Raw genomic sequence first — 12,875 nt, forward strand, 5'->3', positions numbered from 1 at the left:
GGAATATGGAACTCGAGTCAAAGGACAATGCATATCAACTGCAAGGAGCTACTGGCAGTACATCTGGCCTTGAAAAGCTTCAGGTCTCTCCTTCAAGGCAAAGTGGTGGAGGTGAACTCGGACAACACCACTGCTTTGGCGTACATCTCCAAGCAAGGAGGGACCCACTCACTGACGTTGTACGAGATCGCAAGGGACCTGCTCATCTGGTCAAAAGGTCAAAACATATCGCTAGTAACGAGGTTCATCCAAGGCAACTTGAATGTCATGGCAGATTGTCTCAGTCGGAAGGGGCAAGTAATTCCAACAGAATGGACCCTCCACAAGGATGTATGCAAGAGACTTTGGGCCACTTGGGGCCAACCAACCATAGATCTCTTTGCAACCTCGATGACCAAGAGGCTCCCAATATATTGCTCACCAATCCCGGACCCAGCAGCAATTCATATAGATGCCTTTCTCCTAGATTGGTCACATCTAGATCTATACGCATTCCCACCGTTCAAGATTGTCAACAAGGTACTGCAGAAGTTCGCCTCTCACGAAGGGACAAGGTTGACGCTAGTTGCTCCCCTCTGGCCCGCGAGAGAATGGTTCACCGAGGTACTTCGATGGCTAGTAGACGTTCCCAGAACTCTTCCTCTAAGGGTGGACCTTCTACGTCAGCCACACGTAAAGAAGGTACACCAAAGCCTCCACGCTCTTCGTCTGACTGCCTTCAGACTATCGAAAGACTCTCGAGAGCTAGAGGCTTTTCGAAGGAGGCAGCCAGGGCGATTGCTAGAGCAAGGAGAACATCCACCCTTAGAGTCTACCAATAGAAGTGGGAAGTCTTCCGAAACTGGTGCAAGTCAGTATCTGTATCCTCGACCAGTACCTCTGTAACTCAAATAGCTGACTTCCTCTTATACCTGAGGAAAGAACGATCACTTTCAGCTCCCACTATCAAGGGTTACAGAAGCATGTTGGCATCAGTCTTCCGTCACAGAGGCTTAGATCTTTCCAACAATAAAGATCTGCAGGACCTCCTTAAGTCTTTTGAGACCACGAAGGAGCGTCGTTTGGTTACGCCTGGTTGGAATTTAGACGTGGTACTAAGATTCCTCATGTCAGACAGGTTCGAGCCGCTACAATCAGCCTCCCTGAAAGATCTCACCTTAAAGACTCTTTTCATGGTATGCTTAGCCACAGCTAAAAGAGTCAGTGAGATTCATGCCTTCAGCAAGAACATCGGATTTTCGTCAGAAAAGGCTACATGTTCACTACAACTTGGTTTTCTAGCCAAAAACGAGCTGCCTTCTCGACCTTGGCCGAAATCGTTCGATATTCCCAGCTTATCGAATATGGTAGGCAATGAACTAGAAAGAGTCTTATGCCCTGTGAGAGCTCTTAAGTTCTATTTAAAACGAACTAAACCTTTACGAGGCCTTTCTGAAGCTTTATGGTGTTCAGTTAAGAAACCATCTTTGCCTATGTCAAAGAATGCTTTATCCTATTTTGTCAGACTGTTAATACGAGAAGCTCATTCCCATCTGAGTGAGGAAGACCAAGCATTGCTGAAGGTAAGGACACACGAAGTTAGAGCTGTCGCAACTTCCGTGGCCTTTAAACAAAATAGATCTCTGCGAAGTATAATGGACGCAACCTATTGGAGAAGCAAGTCAGTGTTCGCGTCTTTTTATCTTAAGGATGTCCAGTCTCTTTACGAGGACTGCTACACACTGGGACCATTCGTAGCAGCGAGTGCAGTAGTGGGTGAGGGCTCAACCACTACAATTCCCTAATTCCATAACCTTTTAATCTTTCTCTTGAAATGTTTTTATTGTTGTTTTTTGGGTTGTCCGGAAGGCTAAGAAGCCTTTCGCATCCTGGTTGATTTGGCGGGTGGTCAAAGTCATTTCTTGTGAGCGCCTAGATTAGGGGTTTTGATGAGGTCCTGTTGTATGGGTTGCAACCCTTGATACTTCAGATCCTAGGGGTCGATCAGCATCCTAAGAGGATCGCGAGGCTCCGTAAGGAAGACGTACTTAAAAGGCAGAGTAATTGTTCAAGTCGACTTCCTTACCAGGTACCTATTTATTTTGTTTTTTGTTATTTTGATAACTTCTAAAATGAAATAAAAACTCTTAGCTCATAATAATGTAAACATATATTGCTGGTCTCTACCCACCCCCCTGGGTGTGAATCAGCTATTATAATCACCGGCTAAGTTAAATATTGAAAAATTTTATTTTGATAATAAAATAAATTTTTGAATATACTTACCCGGTGATTATAAATTAAAGGACCCTCCCTTCCTCCCCAATAGAGACGCAGTGGAACGAGGAGAAAATTGAGTCTTTGTTTACATTGAGTACTGGGTATCTGGACGACAGATGGCGCTGTTGGGCACACCCGCAACCTGTGTAGCGATCGCTGGCGAGTTTTTACCTTAGAGTTGTCTGTCGGGCAACAGAGTTGCAGCTATTATAATCACCGGGTAAGTATATTCAAAAATTTACTTTATTATCAAAATAACATTTTTAGAATCTAGTGTTATTTTTCTTTTCTTAAACTATAAACATTTGACCATGGCAATAAGGATGTTTTCTTATGATGATCTTGCTTCTAGCATCATTGTGTTCTGGTAATGATGGTTACCCATCATACACAGCCCAGTTGTGTAGATGTAAGATTAAAATTTGTTCCTACATGAACACAATCCCTCGTCCTTTAATAGGAGTATGCTTTCAGTGAAGGTGGAGACAGCTGTGAAAACTTTTACATGTTGGTTGGCAAGTCCCGCCCACCCAACAGGTGACGACTTGAGCTTGCACTTTTTCAGCCAGCAGAGGGTATAGATGTACTTCTAGCGTCTTTTTATGTTTGTTTTAGGTTTTTGCTTTTTCTTTTATGCATATAATAATTTTGACAGATCGTCTTGTGCAAGACATTTTAAGGAAGATGAAATTTTTGCAGTTATATCCAATAACTGTAGCTGTAAGACAGCAATGTGGGCCTCTTGCTGACCCCTCATTGTTCTTGTTGGACAGCATTATTTTGGCTGTCTCCTTCGTTATTTTATGGTTGTATAATGATAATAATAACGAATCCTCTGGAAGGGGTCTACCCTTTGGTTTTGATGTACTTCCATTGGAAGAAGCCACTGCTGAGGGTAATGGAAAAGGGTGTGTTCAGCCCATTCTCTCATTGTCTTCCTGATCCCAAGAAGATACTAAAGGCACAAACCCGGTGGCTTTCTCTCTTTAGAGTTCCTGTCTTTCCCTGTGAGTGTGTTGCCATTGGCCTGTGTGACCCTGTGGAGGCAAACTTCAAGTTCTTGCTTCCTCTTCATCTTTGCTGGAGTCTTTGCTCCTACTTCTAGGAGAACAACAAAGACGGAGAGGTGTAGGAAGTTAGACTGATAGGGGTTATGTTCGCTGACTACCGTTTCTCTCCTTGGAGAGAGTGCTGTACCCGCATTCTGTTAGTGTGATAGTAATTTCTTTCAGGAAAAAATATCAGCAAGTAAGCATATGTAAGAGGTGCCTGGGTGCCCAAAATAGGTTTGTTCCGTAACTGACATACAAACCACGCTATTTAATAGGGGTTATTACTTTCGGCGTAGCTGAAATGACGAGCTATTAGAATTTTAACGAGGGTTTACTACCCCACCGCTAGTTAGCGGGGTGTTGGGAGGGTAGCTTGCTTACCCCCCCCCCCTCACACACCTGTGCTTGAGCTCACTTTGCTCTCGGCTCGGGTGGTAGTCGGACGTGTCCGCTTTCACCCTCGCCTTTCTGACTGCCATTTAATGCTTTTTGCTTTTCTTTTTACTGGTGTGCTTGAAGTTGGCCTCTGCTATCATGCGAAAGTGTCCTGGATTACCCGACCGCCCTTGTGGCACATTTATGTCAGCGGTCGATACAGACCCTCACACCCTTTGTCCTTATTGTAGGGGCCAGTGGTGTGATAGAAATAATAAGTGTGGTGAGTGTAGGGAGTGGTCTACCTCCCAGTGGGAGAGGTTTTCTCGGCGACGGAAGAAGAAGTCCAAACGGGATATTTCTTCTTCGAAGGTTTCTTTGAAAGGAGAAATTCCCAAGGGCTCTTCTTCCGTTGCCCAAACCTCCTCCGAAGCTCCCGCTCGATCGGTTTCTTCCGAGAAACTGTCAAGTGGTAGCGTAGGCCATAGTTCTGTTGCCCGATCTCGGGGTTCGGGAGAGGGAGTTGCCTCCCATAGCGAGGCACCTCCTCCTCCTCCCCCGGGGGAGGGTTTAAATCTTTACATGTCTAATAATGATTTATTTCAGCTTTAGTCTTCCTTAAGGCTTGAGGGTTCGCCCTCCAAGGAAGCTTTGTTTGACATGATCAGGTTGGGGGCCGCTGTCAAACAATCGCCGACTTTGGCAGAGGTTGATCCTCTGTCTATCGTCGACGTAGTGGTGGCAGAGGCTTAAGATGCGGTATTGCAGACCTCTGCTCCTGATCAACCTGTTGTAGTCGAAGGCTTAGTTCCTCCCACTGCTCATCCTTCGAGGGAGGAACTAAGTCCAACGGTCTCTCCTGCTGGTGATTCTCCCACTCGGGGGAGTTCACTCACAGACTCCTCTTTGGAGGACTGCTGATGGTCAGCCCGCTGACCCCACGGCCCCCAGAGGGCACATAAGCCGTAAAGCCCGCCTTCCTCTTCGCCGTAGAGGCCTTCCTTCACCTCACAGGGGTGTGAGGAGGCGCCTCTTCGGTTCATAGTCTCCGCAGTCCGCCGCAGAGGAACCTCGCCATCGTTCTCCGACACTTCCAGCTACAACCCTGGACCTCTTTGCAGATCATTTGCGATCCCCTTCAGTGGAAGGTCGTCCTTACAAAGGACACGTCGACCTTCCACCCGTCAGACTTGCTGACCTACCGTCGCCGTTCCTGGCTGCTGACGCGCTGTGGGCGCCAACGCATCCTGTTGTGAAACAGGCAACGGTCCCTTCGGGGCAACAAGGGCGTATGCGCAAGTTGGTGCATACGTCCCTTACGCGCCAGCGCTCACGTGCGCGCCAACGCTCACGTGCGCACCAGCGCTTTTCTACAGAGGAGGTTCCTGTTGAAGCACGCCAGGGCTCACCTGTGCGTCAGTGTTCACCTGCGCGCCAGCGCTCACCTGCGCTCTCCTGATCGCCAGCGCACTGCTGCGCGCCTTCAACCTGCTGCGTCCCATTGTTCTCCAGCATGCCAGCGCTCACCTACGCGCCAGTGCTCTCCTGCGCGCCAGCGCTCGCCTGTGCGCCCAGGACATTTTGATATGGGCGCAGTAGGGAAGTTAATTTTTTCCCCTGCTCGTCAGCGCTCGCCAACGTGCCAGCGTTCGCCAACGCGCCATCGTTCGCCAACGCGCCATCGTTCTCCACCTGCGCGCCATCCCTCGCCAGCACGCCTTCTTGCGCAGTCTCCCACGCACGCCCATCTCCACAGCCTGATGTGTGCACTCATGTGCGCCCGCGCGCAAGAGATGTGTCTCCTGCGCGCGCACGCGCCCAACGGTATCATCTCCCGCATGGGCTCTTCAGCCGGATCCTGCGCCCCCACGCGCGCGCGAACATTCACCTTTGCACGCACAACCTTCCTTCTGCGCACCCTCTGCTTTCTCCAGCTCGTGCCCCTGCGCGCCATCGCTCGCCCGCGCGTACCAACAGTCACCCGCGCGCGACCCAGGGCATTTCCCATTGCGCGAGCGCCAGCACGCTCCCCAGCGCGATCATCAACCTCCCCCCCACGCGCGCAAGGTCATCATCGTCGCGTCCCCCCCCCTGTAAACGCAGAACAGCGCGCTCGCCGGCAGGGGAGAAGGTTCCAGAAAGGTCCAGGGACATTTCTTCTCCTTCATCATCTTTTCAGGCGAACCCCCCTTTGGTAACTCCTCCTAGGCCCTTTCCCTCCAGAGGGAGTATCTGACAGCGCAGCCGTCAGCCAGCAGCCTTGGTTTGGGACACTGGTCAGAGCGGTCATGCAGGCGTTTAAGCCTGTTCTCTCTGAGCTGGGCCACAAATCCTTGGCAGCTTCTACTCCCCTGAAGAGGAAAAGAGGAGTTTCGAACGTGGTAACTTCGAGGGCGAAGCTGACTCCTCGTAAGTCCTTGAGGAAGGCCTCCTCACCCCCCCCCCAGACTTTCTCTCCCTCCCCTTCGGACGAAGACTTCCCGTCCTCAGGGGAGTCACGTGAGGTGAGGCGTTCCCCCATCGCACCAATGAGGGAAACCCCACCTCGCGCTGGAAAATCTTCTCGGGTAGGGGTGGAGAAAAGCCTCCCACCGTCGTTATTGGAGTCCTGCATCCCTCCCAGGAGGGAATCGAAGGACTCCAAGACTGTGCCGAAGTCGTCATCAAGGCTTAGACCGGAGCCATCCAAGCACTCGGAAAACTTCCATGAGTCCCCCCAAGAAGAGCCTTTGGGGACAGGAGACTTTGCTGCTAGCCTTTCAGAGGAGAGCTGCAGGAATCAGAACATGCATTCTGGCAGGTTCTGACCCTTATGAGGAATCTCAATTGGTTTGCTGATCCAGAAATTCCTCCTCGTGAGGGCAAAGACACGGTCTTGGACAGAGTCTTTGGGACTCAAAAACCCTCGAAGGCCAGTGCGGCTTTGCCCTGGTCTCAAGGGGTCAAGAGTGCCAGAGACAAGGTCGAAGTCCAGCTCTCCGAGCTTGCCTCCTCCAGCCGATCCAGCGCCGGCAACAAACTCCTCCCACCTCCTCGTGTCCAACAGAGGAGGTACTTCGATATCGTTGAGGAGACTTGTGTAGCTCTTCCCCTTCACCATTCATTGGAAGAGCTTACCAGGGGAGTCCCTCTTGAGAGACACTCCAACCGGCAGGTCTCGTTCTCGGCTACAGAGATCCTTTAGCCAGAAGGTTGCGAAGTGTGCCATGCAGGCCACTTCGTGGCTGGATATCTGGCTAGGGACCCTAGGCATCCTGTTACGTTCAGAGGATTTGTCCAAAGAAAGTACCAGGAAGGCTATGTAGACCTTTTTACTCTCGGGCACTCGCACGATCGAGTTTCTAGCCCACCAAGTCTCGAACTTGTGGGCTAACACCATCTTGAAACATAGAGATGCGGTGTCTGAGAGGTTCCATCAAAAGGTCCCCAATACCGAGATCAGCAGGCTCAGGCATTCTTCCGTTATGGGGAAGAACTTGTTTGAGCCCTTGGACGTGGAGCAGGCCGCTGAGAGGTGGAGGAAGTCCAACCAGGACTCTCTCCTACATAGGGCTCTAACATCGAAGCCCTATAAACCTCCACCATCCCAGCAGCCACGTCCTACCAAGACCACGAAACCGGCAGCTGCAACGAAGACGACGGTGTCTAAGCCCTTTCCTGTCAAGGACAAGAAAGGCAAAAAGTCGTCCAGGGGAGGAAAGAATCCTAGAAGGAGCGGCTGAGGCCGCAAGCATTAGGATTGGCAGTTCCCCTGCATGTCCACCAGTGGGGGGATGCCTACAAAGTTGCGCGAACAGGTGACAGCAACTCAGGGCCGATTCCTGGACGATTTCCGTAATCAGTTAGGGATACCGCGTCCCGTTCACAACATCTCTACCTCCCCTGACAGCGGATCCAGTGTCGTTGAGCTTCCTTGCCATGGGATCGGCAAGGGGACAAGCCCTTCGTGCAGAAGTCTAGACCATGTTGAAGAAGAGCTCTCTCCAAGAGGTCCTCAACGGGTCTCCAGGCTTCTTCAATCGACTCTATTTCTTGTAAAGAAGGCGTCTGGAGGCTGGAGACCAGTCATCGACCTCTCAGCTCTGAACAAGTTTGTCAATCAAACTCCGTTCAGCATGGAGACCGCAGACACGGTCAGACTTGCAGTAAGACCGCAAGACTTCATGTGTACACTGGACCTGAAGGACGCGTACTTCCAGATCCCAGTCCATCCGTCTTCAAGGAAGTACTTAAGATTCAGCCTAGACAACAAGGTTTACCAGTTCAAGGTGCTGTGTTTCGGTCTCTCCACAGCACCACAAGTTTTCACCAGAGTGTTCACCCTAATATCGTCGTGGGCACACAGGATCGGCATCCGTCTCCTCTGGTATCTGGACGATTGGCTGATCCTAGCAGACTCGGAGTCAGCCCTTCTTCGACACCGAGACAAACTTCTGGGACTTTGCCAAGATCTGGGGATCATGGTAAATCTCGAGAAGTCCTCTCTGCTTCCTACTCAAAGACTGGTATATCTAGGCATGATCATAGACTTCAATCTCCACAAAGCCTTCCCATCAGACGACAGGATAGCAAGGTTGAGGAGGGTCGCGAGTCCTTTCCTCATAAGAGAAGAACTTCCAGCCCAATCGTGGTTACGTCTCCTCGGTCACCTCTCATCTTTGGCTCGTCTAGTTCCCAACGGTCGCCTCAGGATGAGATCCCTCCAATGGCGATTCAAGTCTCGGTGGAATCAGGGTTACGATTCCCCGTACGTAATGATCCCAATGGGTCCTGCGGAACAGACGGACCTCCAGTGGTGGGTGACAGACGAGAACCTACGAAGAGGAGCGGATCTTCTCGTCCTCCCCCGGGATTTGATGCTGTTTTCGGACGCCTCAAAGAAAGGGTGGGGGGGCCAACGTTCTGCAACACAGGACCTCAGGCCTGTGGTCTGAATCAGAAAAGTGCCTCCATATAAATCTGCTTGAAATGAAGGCCGTATTCCTGGCCCTTCAACAGTTCCAACAATACCTGGCGGGTCACACTGTGGTGGTGATGAGCGACAACACCACAGTAGTGGCTTACATCAACAAGCAAGGAGGTACCTTTTCAAAGCAGCTATCCCATCTCGCAGTAGAGATACTGAGAAAGACCGAAGTCCACTCGATTCCACTATCGGCACGCTTCATTCCAGGCAAGAGGAATGTGCTCGCCGACAGATAGTGAATACCGAGTGGTCTTTGGATCATCTTGTAGCCAAAAAAGTCCTGACTTTGTGGGGTTCCCCGACTGTGGATCTGTTTACTACAGCGCTGAACTTCAAGCTTCCGCTGTACTGCTCCCCAGTCCCGGATCCCAAGGCGCTCTGGCAAGATGCCTTCCAACAACGGTGGGACAACATCAACGTGTACGCCTTTCCCCCGTTCTGTCTGATTAGGAGGGTACTCAACAAGACCAGAATATCGGTCAATCTTTCGATGATCTTTATAGCTCCGCTATGGCATCACGCGGAATGGTTTCCGGACCTTCTGCAACTCCTAAACCATGTTTCCTTGTGTTCCTAGTATTAAGCTAATACTGTCACGTCCCCATACCCTAACGAGGTGGTATTTGGGAGAGTCCTAGCCTGAAGTTTCCATCTAAAGGACTACAGGTCAACTTCCTAGGACGAGTCACACTTCATACCTTCACACACAGCTTAGGTAGGCCGCAGCCCTTGCGTAGCAAGGTTCTAGCGACGTGCAGGGACTCCTTATTGTTGAGTTCTGACACACTCAGATACTGAGTCCCCGGGCAAAGCCAAAAGCCAGTACTGGCCGGGACTTTCCACCCTTCCTAATGGGCGAGTCACCCCTATTAAATAGCGTGGTTTGTATGTCAGTTACGGAACAAATGACAAATTCGTAGGTAATTTGTATTTTTCCTAACTATACAAACCTTAGCTATTTAATCAAACTTGCCCGGCAGCCCTATCCCCCTTGAAGTCCTACCTCTAAGCAAAGTGAGCTCAAGCACAGGTGTGTGTGCTGGGGGGGGGGGGGGGGGGGTAGCAAGCTACCCTCCCTATCCCTCGCTTACTAGCGGTGGGGTAGTAAACCCTCGTTAAAATTCTAATGGCTCGTCATTTTAGCTACGCCGAAAGTAATAACCCCTATTAAATAGCTAAGGTTTGTATAGTTAGGAAAAATACAAATTATCTATGAATTTGTCATGTTTTCACACCTATTGTGAGTGTTCAGTTTTGTATCATTATTGGTGGTGCTAGGTCCCCACATCCTTGATCCCTACAACCTAGATCTCCAAGTTAAAGAGGAATTCAGATTTTAAAAAGAGGAAACTGTGATAAGTTTGTCTCCTCAACCTGTTAACAATCATTTACACTTTTCAATAAGAAGAAAAATCTGTAGTTTTTTGCATAAAGTTTTGCCGAGGCCATGCATTTTTCACTTAATATTTTGACTCACTGTCTTTGAGAATTTATGGTTTCATTTTGATATAGTTATAGTAATAGGTGTTTATTTAGCTGCCAAACAACATCATATACTGTAGTTTATTATTTTTTTTCTTATTACAGATAGGTTTATATAAATATTTATTTTACAATCGTCATACAGTACTCTCAAAATACTGAAATCTGTGAAAGATAAAATTCCAATTCATTAAGAGGAATACAGTGAAAGACAAAGTCTTAATCCTATAATGAAGTTTTTGTTAATTTTTAGGGTTGTTGGATAGATGGCTTAATGTAAGCTATTGTTTGTTATTTAGTCATTAGATACAGTATTCACCATGAAACTCAGATTATTAAAAAGTAGCATTAAATACTAGGAATTTGTAATTGTGAGAGTCATGCTGACTCTTGCTAATGATTTGATGATGTAAACACACTATAATACAGTAGTCAAAATCATAATTGATTTAAGACAATGATAGGTGAGTCAAGGGACAAAGGCAGGATATTGGACCCATTGGTGGTAAAGGCAGGATTTATATAGTTAATGGATAAGGTTGAATAGATTTTCCATTAATTTATGGTAACATTGGTTAATCAGTGGCAAAAAATACATACAATATTGTTATTTTGGTTATTAATGTTTAAGGCATTAGGACCGGGTTGTCTGTTTTAGTGTTACATAGGTTAGTTCATTGATGACGTATACCCTGGCTAGAGAGTAGTAATGTGTTTGCCTATAATTTGCGTGGCAGAAGTTCGATCCCAGCTGGTGACCGTAAGTTTAAACTGTTTACTGGGGAGGCCACTGCTGTGATTGGGCACCACAGTGGGGCTGCTGGCCTTGCCTGGCTAACTTTCTAGTGAGCATCTGTTCTGATGAAACTGGAACTGAAACCAGACACCTTTACCCAAGTAAAAAAAAAACAACAACATTGAAGAAGATAGTCAGTGAGCTAATCTAAACTAGGTTAGTGAATCGGTGTGTTATAAGTGTTTCCATAGTTTAGGGCAAAATAAATAAGATGGTGAAGATGGGTAGAATAAGCTAGTTCATTGATTGAAGGTTAGCTAGAAAATCCACCTTAAAAAAGATTGTGCTAAGATAGCTGAAATGAGTTTATGGAGGATCCATAGGATATATAATGAATATGTATTATGTCATTTCAATTACGAACATGACACATTTACTTGATAAATTTAGGAAGTTGCTGTCTCTTTTCTGTTTTTAGGAAAGCTAAACACAATAATTATTCATTTGGCCAGCACTATACTCTTGTATTCTAAATATTTTACTCCTGAAGCTGTTACCATGTTGGTAAAGCTTAATTTTGCTCAGAATTTATACACACTTTTTTATAACCCTCTCAGACTGGGGACACCTTAATGCGGTGAATGGGTTTGTGTTTTGCCATGATCAGCAAACCTGTACTAGCCAGAGACACCCATACTGGGTTGGTATTTTGTAAACGATCAGACAAAAGTCTCTCACCATCACCAATCCGTACTGGCCAGTGTGGTGATGAAAACGAGCCAAACCCCAAACATGCTTAAAGACATGTCTAAAGCATTTTTCTTGCTGTGGACTGAAAACAGCTGCATTTGTTGTTGTTGTTTTATAAATTTTATATGAAGTATTGAGTGTGTGTTTGACCAGGTAACCCCTTTGGTGTAAGGTAGAATGTTTTATCAGGAAATTCCATTATTGTAGTGAAATAATAACTTCTTAGGATTTAAGAAGTAATACTTTTCCAACTTACAAGATATGCTTTTGGTTGTAATATTTGCTATTATGAATGTCATGAACGTGTCTAGTTTGTCATTATTTTCCCTATTTTATATTCCTTTTAGTTTATCATGCATAATTTTACTAAAAGTATAGTCTTGATTTTGAAGTGCATGGACAAGACATATATCCGTATAATTAACATCTTGTATTCATTTTTCAGACTAAAATCATCAAAGAGCACAAACTATTATAGCTTCCTGCACAAAACAGGAAATTGAACTGCAAATATGCACTATAATGCAACATTCCGAATGACATCAGTTTAAAGATCGGCAGTGCATAATCGGGGATTAACTACAGGAAAAATACCAGGAGGTTTCTGAGGAAGACAAAAGGACCACCGATGAATCGTCTCGACTGAAGCAGCCAGGATTATTAAAATTCTCTCATGAGAATATCATTCGGTACTGCAAATCTTCTGAAATGCTAAATTGACCAGAGTTATTGAGGATTTAGGGGGTTGTGTTATAATGGTCACTCCATTTATATCCCTTATGTTCAATATTAATCACTAACTAAAGAAAAAAAAAAAGTTACATTACAGTAAATAAGTACAGTAATATAAAATTTTACAACAACAATATTACCAGATTATTTAAAGTCTATCAAAGTGTTTCTATCCTTGGAAGCCTTGAACTTAATTATTAAAGCTATTTACACTTAGTTTAATACCAATTACTTTATTCACTTTTAATCTTTACAAAGTCAGTGCATATAAAGCTAATTTTATCCATATTTCTGTTAAAAGTATTCATGATGCTATTTTCACTAGTAAATTATAAACACCCAAAATCTTACCAGAAAATTGTCCAGATTTACATTTATGGGGTTTTTTACTCTATTTAAAATTCAGATTACAATTTCCCAATTATTATTTGATATTAAACACGTACAATTATTTGTTACGTTGTTCTGAAAACTAGTTAGCAAATACAGTATGAATATATTGAATGATAATAGAGTCCTGTTA

At 46.3% G+C, this 12,875-nt stretch overlaps 1 long non-coding RNA gene across 1 annotated transcript in view; it reads left to right on the top strand.

Annotated features, from left to right (window-relative positions):
- Positions 1-12,403, top strand: part of LOC137616220 (uncharacterized) — a 55,894-nt gene extending 43,491 nt beyond the window's left edge. The window contains exon 3 of the long non-coding RNA XR_011039344.1: positions 12,066-12,403. This is a non-coding gene — a long non-coding RNA (uncharacterized lncRNA). The remainder of the gene's footprint in view (positions 1-12,065) is intronic.
- Positions 12,404-12,875: the final 472 nt, after the last annotated feature.

This window comes from Palaemon carinicauda, chromosome 22 (assembly GCF_036898095.1).
Source record: "Palaemon carinicauda isolate YSFRI2023 chromosome 22, ASM3689809v2, whole genome shotgun sequence".
Lineage (NCBI taxonomy): Eukaryota > Metazoa > Arthropoda > Malacostraca > Decapoda > Palaemonidae > Palaemon > Palaemon carinicauda.